Genomic DNA, 11,206 nt, shown 5'->3' on the forward strand with positions numbered 1-11,206 from the left:
TATGTTAATGTTGTTAATAGGTTTGATCTTGAAAATAAACTGCTTAACGACGCTAGTTAAAGATACAACGACGCTGTTTTTACTTTAAACCGTCAAGAGTTATTATGTTACACGTTACCATTCGTCAGAGTTATAATTAGACGATGAAAACTGGTCGCCTATAATGTCAAATACGCTCGCTTTTGTTTAAAACCGTCGCCTGTATGTTGTATATTACTTGCTATTAGACTTTATATAATCTGCATAGTGATGGTCATTGCTTTCCTTTTCACTTTATTATATATAATAGGGTATAGTGTCGGAGATGGATAAGTCATGCGGATGCACTTGATAGAAGATCAAGGCATATGAGTTAGGGTGGAAGCATTTTTGAACTTTTCAGAGAAAATCTTCTAACTACCACACATATCCGTGTCCATGTGTTAAATGTTAATTTGAAATTGTTTGGGGTTGGAATTATAAGGGATCACTTATACTTTAATGGAGTTGACCAAAGCTATAAGAATTGGACATTTCACTTGAGAACTTTGGGAAGCAAGCTACTAATGCTAGTAGAAATGTTGAAGAAGATGATGACCATAGTAGGTACAATTGTGTCCAAGAAATAGAGATGGATGATAATGATTTTGGTGATTTGGATCTGATCCTTATGAGTTTGCCAATGTGATTGGGGATGGAGATCAACCATTGTACCCTGGTTGTAGAAAGTACACGAAGTTATCGGCATTAGTGAAGTTGTATAATTTGAAGGCAAAATATGGGATGAGTGATTGTTTATAGAATTATTGATACTAGGCGATTTGCTTGTAAGGAATATAATACCGCCTCTATGTATGAGGCAAAAAGACTTTGTGCATTGGGGCTGAGTTATGAGAAAATGCACGCATGCCCCAATGATTGCATCTTGTATAGGAAGGAGTATGAGGATTTAACTCATTGTCCTAATTGTGGTATCTCAAGGTGGAAGAAAAAGATTCAATCTTGAAAGAGGGTGTGCCAGCGAAGGTGGTGTGGTATTTTCCTCCAATTCCAAGGTTTAAAAGGATGTTTCGATCACATGAGACTGCTAAGAGTTTGACTTGGCATGCTGCTAGAAAATCAATTGACGGTTATATGTCTCATCCAGCGGATTCCCCGTCTTGGAAACTTCTTGATGATAAATGGCCCGAGTTTGGTAATGAGCCGAGAAACTTGAGATTGGCTCTGTCATCTGATGGATTCAATCCCCACAGCTCTCTAAGTAGCAGATATAGTTGCTGGCCAGTTATCTTAGTTACATATAATCTCCCTCCATGGCTGTGCATGAAACGAAAGTTCATGATGTTGATCTTATTGATTTCCGGTCCTAAACAGCCCGGAAATGATATAGACGTCTACTTGGAGCCTTTGATTGATGATTTAAAATCTTTGTGGGATGGGATTGGAGGAGTGTATGATGCATATAATGGAGAATACTTTACACTCAGAGCTGCATTAATGTGGACAATTAATGATTTCCCCGCCTATGGAAACTTATCTGGTTGTGTTGTTAAAGGATATAAAGCTTGTCCAATATGCGGCGATGATACACCTAGTCACAGGTTGAAAAATGGCCACAAAATTTGTTACATTGGGCATAGAAAATGGTTACCGATCAATCATCCATATAGGAGGCAACGTGCAGCTTTTAATGGGAAACCTGAATATGGCACGCCCCCTGAGCCATTAACCGGAGAAGAAGTGCTGCATATGGTTGAAGATGGTGACAGAGTTTGTTGGAAGAAGAAATCAATATTCTTTGATCTCGAGTATTGGAAATACTTGTGAGGCATGTCCTAGATTTTATGCACATTGAGAAGAATGTTTATGATAGTATCATTGGTACATTGTGGAGATCCTGAAAAATAAAGATGAGATTGTCGTCGATTAGATTTATTGAACATGGGGGTCAAAACTGATTTGCAACCCGAGTATGGAGAAAGACGTACTCGTTTGCCTCCCGGGCCTTGGAATTTGTCAAGAGCAGAGAAGAGAGAGGTTTGCAATTCTTTCTATGGTATGAAGGTCCCTGAAGGTTATTCTTCAAATATAAAAAATCTTGTATCTTTACAAGATTCAAGACTTCTTGGCCTTAAATCACATGATTGTCATACCTTAATGCAACAATTGCTCCCTGTGGCAATTCCTTCTGTTTTGGAGAAGCCTGCAAGGTATGCAATAACTCGTTTGTGCTTCTTCTTCAATGCTATATGTGCAAAGACTGCTGATGTTTCCAAGCTAGATAAGTTGGAAGAAGATGTAGTAGTTACTGTTTGCTTGAGAAGTACTTTCCCCCTTCATTCTTTGATATCATGGTTCATCTAGTAGTACATCTTGTCAGAGAAGTTCGTCTGTGTGGGCCAGTATATTTTAGATGGATGTACCCGCTTGAAAGATATATGAAAGTGCTAAAGGGTATGTCAGAATCGATTTCACCCAAGGTTGCATTGTCGAAAGGTATATAGTCAAGAAGTCAGAGTTTTGTACCGAGCATTTATCTGATGTTAGTACAGTTGGAGTGCCTTCAAGCCAAAAGATGGGAGTTTCAAAGCCATTATCAGGTTGCACAAGTTGAGCGAGTTGATCGGGACTCTGGAACCAAGCACATCTATATGTCTTGGAGAATACGGAGGAAGTCCTACCTTATATCGAGAATACGATGAGTTTTATTCTTTAAGTTTCCATTTTAAATTATTTCTTATGTTTATCTTATATGTTTGGGACCGTAATACTTGAATTTTGTGTGTCATGTAGGCAACATATGATTCACATCCGCACCACTTATCCAAAATTTAGAAAGAGAACAAAGTGGCCGCAGTGGATACAATAGCACTTTCATTCAATGGCACGCTTCAAGGTATATGTTATTGAATAACATATTGACTTTTAATTTTCTTCTTTCTATGTTAGATTGAATGAAGTTATATGATTAATTTGCAGGTTCAAAGTGAACTTAATGAGGAAGACAATCATGGCGATCAGAAAATTTAAGGTATAGTAATTGTCCAAACATGGCAATGCCATTATATAGGAGCTATCTCATTAAAGGTATTAAATTCAACATCAAGGCACAAGATGATGCGGACAACTCAAAATAGTGGAGTTTATTTACTTGCACATACTATGCAAGTTGTTAGTTAAGGATAAAAACCCATTCAAATATGGGTTTTATGGTGTCATTCAAGAAATTTGGGACCTTGACTACCAAAAGTTTACAATCCCACTTTAGGTGTGATTGATTGATAATACTCGGTCTTGTAGTGACTAACTTGGATTTACCCTTGTAGATTTGAGTAAAATTGGACATAGGAATGACCAATTTGTTTTGGCTTCTCAAGTCAAACAAGTATTTTTTGTTGACGACCCGATGCATCGTGGTTGGTCGGTAGTGTTATCAATGCCTAATAGAGAATATAATGATGTTATTGGTGATGATGTCTTAGGTGATGTGAGAATTGAGTGTGAGCCATTTACTAGGGGGATGCCAAATGTTGACACATTTGATGAAGTGGTGGTTGAGTTAGGGAGTCAAAATATCTGAGATGGTGTGAAGATATATGGGTTGAATGATGCTTTAATTGGCAGGTATGACATTAATTTTGTAATATATTGTAATGTGATTTCTTCACTTTCATTATACAGGTTTTGGCCACAAAACAATCGTAACAAAATTACTTGTTCTATTACAAAACACGACGGTTTTGATAAAAATGTAATAAAACGACGTCTGTTCTAATAAATAACGACGTTTTGGAGCATTCAACGACCGCAATATATTTACCGACGTCTTAAAGCAAAGTAACAATGAAGAACCACGACGCTATTGTGAAACAGTAATCCAGGATAACACGTCGGACAAGCATAAAGAACCGCCATGTAATTCAAAATAACACGACTCCAATCCCATAATACCGACGTCTAAAAGATGAGAATTTTAACCTGAACGTTACAAAAGACGACGTCGTCATGAATTTACCACGTCGTAAGTTCTTTAATAAACAAAGTGGAAAAGGATGAATTCACGACGGTATTTGAAGTCCATTAAATTCGTCGACATTAAGATGAATTAGACGACGTTAATTTTTTTAATGAAGACGTATAAATTATTAAACACGACGGTCTTTTTCATGGTACCGACGTTGTATATAACGACAACGTCGTCCTTATAAATTACTGTGTCGGTATTAATGACCCCATCATTTTTCCCACGTCGTTTATTTTCAAAATATGACGTATAAATTCTGTAATACGGCTCTCATTTATTTGGAACCGACGTTGTTTATTCATTTAAACGTCGTCTAAGTAAATACATACGTCGTAATTAATTAACCTGACATCTATTTCCACGTCATAATTCATAAAAAATCGAAGTGGAAAATTTATTTTACGACGGTTGTGGGAAATGTTGTGACGTAGTAGGTGTCAATAACGTCGTCTATTATGATTGTAAAGACGTCGTATTTATATTTGTCATCTCTTTTTAACGACGTTTTTTTTGTTGGAGTTGGTCGTCTATTCTCATCCTCGACTGTTTTTTATGTCTTTTTGCAGCACAAAGACGTCGGTTTTTATTTTTTGATGACGTTTTTTGTTTAACAACGACGGTTATTCACCGTCGTGGTTTTGTTATGGAAAAGATGTCGGTGGATTCCACGACGATTTGAAATCAGAATACACGACGGTGAATACCCGTCGTGGTTTTCCTTTTTTGTAGTAGTGGTGCTTGCCAAAATCCTCAACCATGGCATCTTCAAGCGTCATAACAAACCTGTTAGTCCCTGGCTCATTAACTGCTTATCCTACAATTACCATTGAATAACGACTAGATTCTTTTTCCTAATTTTTAGGAGTTGTTAGTATGATTTGCACAATTTGTGCCATCTGGCCATTAGGTCTAGCCTTGTATAAACCACCCACTTTGTTACGTGAGGGGTGTGGGAGCAAATTTCCCCGCGAGAATATTCGATTGGAAAGATTCACCTTTCTTCTTCGCCACCTTTTTCTCCTTGCAAAATAGAACAAATAAGAGGACCACACCCGGGGGGTGTTGGCCAAAGGCCCTCTGATGCCTAAATTAGTTCAATTGAAATGGAAAAAATATAGCTAATGTGGTATGAAGATGTGTTTATGGTGTAAACCGAAGCATGGAGCCTATGTAAGAGAGAGAGAGAGAGCGGAGGTGGCTAGGGTTTGTGAGGGGAAGATCTCTACAGAGTTTTAGTAGTAATTCTAACATACCTCAACTCTTGTGTGTGGCCATCCTTTTATAGTGGTCTCGGAGGCTAGAGTTTCAAATGAATAATTCCATATATGGAAAGGTATCAAATCCCTAATTGTGGTAGGTATCAAATCAATTCCTAATTTAATTAGGTGACTCCTCATTTATTTGGGAATTGTGGTAGGAATCAAATCAATTCTCAACCTAATTAGGTAACATTCCATTTAATTGGGTAATCCTCAATTAAATTGTGTAACTCCCAATTAGGTTGAATAATTCTCAATTAGGTCGAATAATCCCCAAATGGAATGAATTTTTTGGTCGTTGACGTCAACATTGTGTCAGCTCGGGCTGAATTTTCCCATGGGCTTGCCTGGGCTCGTAGGACCCAACCCTTGCCTGGGCTAGACTTGCTGCGCTGGAGCTGCAACTTGGCCCTTGGGCTCCCTCCTGTCCGGGCAAGTCACAAGTGGTGAAGGTAATCTAAGTTCTCAAAAGGTAATTAGATTTCTGATTTATACCCTTTAAATTATTTAATTTTGTTTTATGTTCCTGCAACAAATTCTTATAAATTGTTCAAAATTTATTTGCTGGAGCTTTGTTTTTTCTGTTTTTCTTTGATTGTTGGCCCTCTAATTCTTGTTTTGTTTGCCTTGTGTGGCATGTATAACCTTCTATGTTATTAATTGGAGCCAGGGTGCGCTCAAAGATATGTATTTTGAATTGCATTTGCATAATATATATATATATATATATATTATAGTTCATTATATTCAAGAGGAGGAAACATAAAGGAGCCTCATTTTAATTTCTGGCCCGGACCACCCAAAAGTCATGGCCAGCCCTAAGAGAGATTTGATGCCTTTAGAGATGTGGCACCTATAAAGAGAGGGTACTTGAATGAATCGATCTGGGATTGCCAAAAGGAACCGTGGATCACAAGTTTAACATGTCTTGGATATTACTTGTGATCATCCATTTCGTTATAAAGAAATTTAAAACAAAGATGATATAATACACATGAAATATGAAATCAGCTAGGAATATCCAGAAAATACCTCAAAAATTTTGCAACACTAATTTACAAAAAGGGTCCGCAAGTATATATATATATAGGATGTTTAATTTTGCGCTGTTTCCAATAAGAATATCAAACTGTAAAAGTTGGAACACAGAGGAAGCTGAAGCAATACTTAATTTCACAACAAAACTTATGGCCGACGGCAGCTTAGTTATGAATCGGAGTATTCTTTTTCGCTGGAGTGTAATCCATAGCCACTAATTCGTCACCGTCACCAGCAGCAGCAGTACCATCTTGGTTCGGACTAAACTTATAGTCCATGCCTTTCTCACCATCGCCATGCAAACTCAGCGCTGCCATAATAAACCATCCACACACAGAAAAATTAAAAAAACAAAACAAAACGAAACTCGGGCAGTTTAATTAGGGTCAAAACTTGCATATTTTCGACTCGAAGTATGAATTTATGACTAAATTAATTCTGTATGTAAGTTTACCTCTATCAGCACTGGGAGATATGAAGCAAATAAGCAAGACAAAAGAAGCAAGAAGAAGAAAGCGCTTGCATGACACCATAGCGATCTAAAGTTTGAGTTCTCTCTGATATAATATAAGATATTATATATTAATTCTTTTAGCTTTGTGGTCGATATAAATAATTGTTGACGTACAAAGTAATACTTTAGCAAGCTAGCTCTTGGCCTCTTATATATGGAGATAGAACAGTAGTTTTCTACCCAAGAACGGTGGACATGGCACTTCAAATTAACGTGACATGAACTGGTAAGTAATATTTGGCGCGTGATCTCTCTTTTTGGGGTCGGCATCAATGTCTCCTGCGCGTGTTGAATGAAAGAGATATATCTAGTAGTACATGGTTATGTTCGGTGGCTTGAACTGTAGTGGAATATTTCAATAAAATTGGACCACTGTCATGATCGTTATTTGGGAACTCATAAATGTTGGGATTAGATTTATCAACATGTTGTGTTTTACAAGTTCCATTTAAAAGGTGAGACTCATAAAAAGGGGCATAAACTCAACTCCAATACACAGTCAAAGATACAGTTACCATCAGGGGTGGAGCCACAACCAGGCCAGACATGGCCCTACCCCCCCCCCCCTCAATTTAATTTTTTTTTCTCTTGTAATATATTATACAATATATGATATAGCAATGCAATTACTGCAATTAGATTAGTGATGACCCTCCCAGTTAAAGATGAAAAACTTATATGAAAGTGATTTTGAAATTTTGGCCCCTCCATACTAACAATCCTAGTTCTGTCACTGATCACCATAGTGCTCTGAGAATATGGTCCTTACCAAAACACCTTAGTTACGTGATTGTTATCCGCAATCCATGCACCAATTGGTGCTGTCTCACTTAATTTTGTCGCTACATTTCTGTTTTATCTTTTGTTAATATTAAACACTTTAATATTCTTTCATGAGGTTGATCCCACTGCAAGGGGTTGGAGGTTGGGGGTGGCCCCGGGGCCATATATAGCATGTATAACGAAACAATTTCTATTGGGGGATAGTCACAGTCCTTTGACAAAAACAGAAATACAGAATAGTCACCTCTAAAATAATTCTACCCTACCAACAAACACTAACTAAGGAAACTCATTAAAAGAGCACGTCAACACCTATTTAGTTCTGTCAAAGAAGACCTCCTATGTAAACATAGTCCTTAGTACAGCGTGAGATTTATCCAACATGCAATGGGTCAGAACCAATGAAGCACCAAAACGAAAAAATCACAGGAAAAAAGCACAAATAACAAACTAAAGCTAAAAGAAACCTAGCAAAAGAGCACACCAACGCCTCTTAGGTTTTGTCAAAGAATGCCTCCTATGAAAACATAGTCCTTTGTATAACGCGTAAATTGTTCAGCATGCAATGGGCTACCAATGAAACATCAAAACGAACAAATCACATGAACAAAACATAAAGTACATAAGAGGTACTGTGAAACATCAAAAGCCATCTCCTAGTTTCTTGATCCAGAACTCAAACTAAAAATAAGGAAAGACCAAGACTGGCCAATAAATTTCAGAAGAAAAATCTTCAGAGTAGGAACATTTCATCGGTTGCTAAGCCTACGAACGCTCCAAAAGAGAATTATCAGGGAGATCTTGGAGACCCCTCGAGGTTGGTCTCCTCTACCTTGTCAGCAAAACCATTGGTACCAAATCGTCATTGACTAGAAAAATCAATGCCACTATCGATCATGTGCTCACCCCGACCATAAATTCCCACAAACACCACTTCCACTTTCTGTCGCCTTCCTGAACCTTGCTTTGAACGCGAACCTACAATATGGTCCTGAATAGAGAGTACAGTAGCCACAAGGCTATAAGAGAAATCCACAAATCGATATGACTCCGCCATTGTGCCAAAAATCACTCCCACATTTGCTTGATCTATAAGGACTAGTGGCCTTCCAAGCCGTTTTTCAAGAACGTTTATCCCCATGCTTTGGACACCACCGTGCTTTTCGCCTAGCCACAAAAGTCAAACTCCCTCTGTAAATCAAGATCTCCAACCCGGAATTTGTGATCCTGAGATGAAATTCAGACCAGTAGCAGCCAAAACTAGAAGTCGACAAGGAAAACTTGACAAAAAAAACTATACCAAAACATCAAGAAACATGCATAATCCTCCCCTTAGGTAAGAAGGAATAGGCCACCACCATACCCAACACCCCAAGGAGAAGGCAAAGATACTAGCGCAGAGGATTTTGAGAGAGACGGCGTGGAAAATTGGCAAGAAACTTGAGAGAAACCCTAACCCTAGTGGTCGCCTATTTGCTCTCCTTACATAACGAAAGAGCAACCCTTACTGTCGTTAACACTTTTCTCGTACGATAGTTATGTATGATATATAAATGTATATATAAACATTGCTAATTAAATTAAGGTTTCTTTTTTATTACTGGGAATGGAGATTTAAAGTCAAGACTTTTTCTATTATTGGGAAGAAAATAATAAAAGTAGTTTTAATTTTTCTGTCAAATGCTATTATAAATGCTTTTGGTTATCAAAAAGCATTTTTAGTCATTTTAGAACCACTCCCAAACATACTTTTAAACACAGTTCTTGTTGGACCTATTCTTAACAACTAAAATGAATTATTAAAAACAGCAACTTTAATTCTCGTAAGTGCACGAACCGTTTGTAGTATAGCTTATGTAAATACAAGGTCGATCCCACGGAGAATGGTAACTTGGTTCCAAGTGAAATTACTTAGAATGCTAGAAAAACATAGAACAAAGAAACTGACTAACTAACTAAAGGCAAGGTCAAATTCAACAATGCCTCTTGCTTACTCATGGTCAAGGACAGAATCCTAGCACCACACACGCACTCAAATTGGGGTGGGGTATTTGTTGTTGAAATGAAAAGAAGAAAGTGAAATGAAAGTACTTGAAAGTGAACATTGGCTTCAGTTAATAGATTGTGAAACAATAATTGAGAAGTGTTAGAGCCTTGGAATCCACCACTAGTTTTCCTATCCAAGTTATGAATGCATAGAAATTGACTCAAGCTACATCAACAATAGATTATCGCATACAAGCCTATGGTATCTAGGTGCAGGATGCATGATTCTCCTAAGGCATGTAATTGTGCATGGTATCCAAGGATTGAAATATCAGCCGATACACCGATATATCAGTATTTTCAACTATCAATACCGATACAGGGGGTAAGGCCATATTATGGACCTAATAGTTGGTTAATCCTAACTATCCCATGTATGGGAGGACAATAAGGAGCTCAAGAGAGACCTATGTGCACCATGTTCAAACATGGCTTATAAACTGCTCGAGTTACATGACTTGGTATGACTATTGTATGAATCTAGATGGTTGTTCCTCATTGTTTGAACTCATAGGAGCTCTTCATTTATGTAAATGGACGTTTATCTAAATTGTAATCCAATGTTTAAACAAACTATGAATTTATGCATGGTTTATTCATTCTAATCAACATTTTATTTTCAAACTTTTCATTAACGCGCATTACACACCACTTATATTTCATTATATGTATATCTTATTATTGGTAAATTTTGAGTTTTATTTGTTCAATACATTCATTGATAATGCACATAACATTTATGAAAGTTTTACACCAAAATTATGTGTTTCAATGCCTATATCTGTCATTTTTATTGATTTTTTCCCGATACCTAAAACGATAACGATATATCCCTCGAAATATCCATAAATTGGAGGCCCGATATTATCTGCATGGCCGATATTTTAATCCTTGATGGTATCCACACAACACGTGATCTCTAATATGCAACCTAAGCATGGTATCTACTTAGAATAAAGCATACAAGAGTCATTAAGCTCCATGAGAATATGATAATCACACAAGTCCTAAAACATGGGTCCTAGTCAACCTATGGTTATTAACTCCTTGAATGATTCTTAGGCCATTCATGTGTTGCTTGTGAAAGGAGAGTAGAATTGGTGAATCTAAACCCCTTCCCAACCTGTGCTAGATGCATAAAATCCTAGTTAACTACTCCAAGAAAACATACATCAAGCACATAATAAACTTAAGATTAACAACTTGATAATGAAAACAAGAAAATCAATTAACTATAAAATCATCCATAACATTGAATATTCATGACTATAGCGTCATCCTAAGCCCTTACTAAATGGATTAGTTAGACATAACTATGAATACAGAAAATAAGAAATACATAGATAGGATAAAGAGAGGAGAAGAACTAGCAGGCAGCAATGTAGTTCTCAGGACAGATCCTAGCTCTCTTCTCTCTTTGTGGTCAATCTGAATTTGTGTATGAGAGTAACGGATGAAGTGAATGTGTGTCTGACTCTCTATATCCCCTAAATGAGTGTGCAACTTTCTTTTGTAGACTGCAATTTCGTTCTCCCCTTTGGCTGGTGAAGCACACCTCTCTTA

This window comes from Prunus mume, linkage group LG1 (genome assembly GCF_029339155.1).
Source record: "Prunus mume cultivar Tortuosa linkage group LG1, ASM2933915v1, whole genome shotgun sequence".
Taxonomy (NCBI): domain Eukaryota; kingdom Viridiplantae; phylum Streptophyta; class Magnoliopsida; order Rosales; family Rosaceae; genus Prunus; species Prunus mume.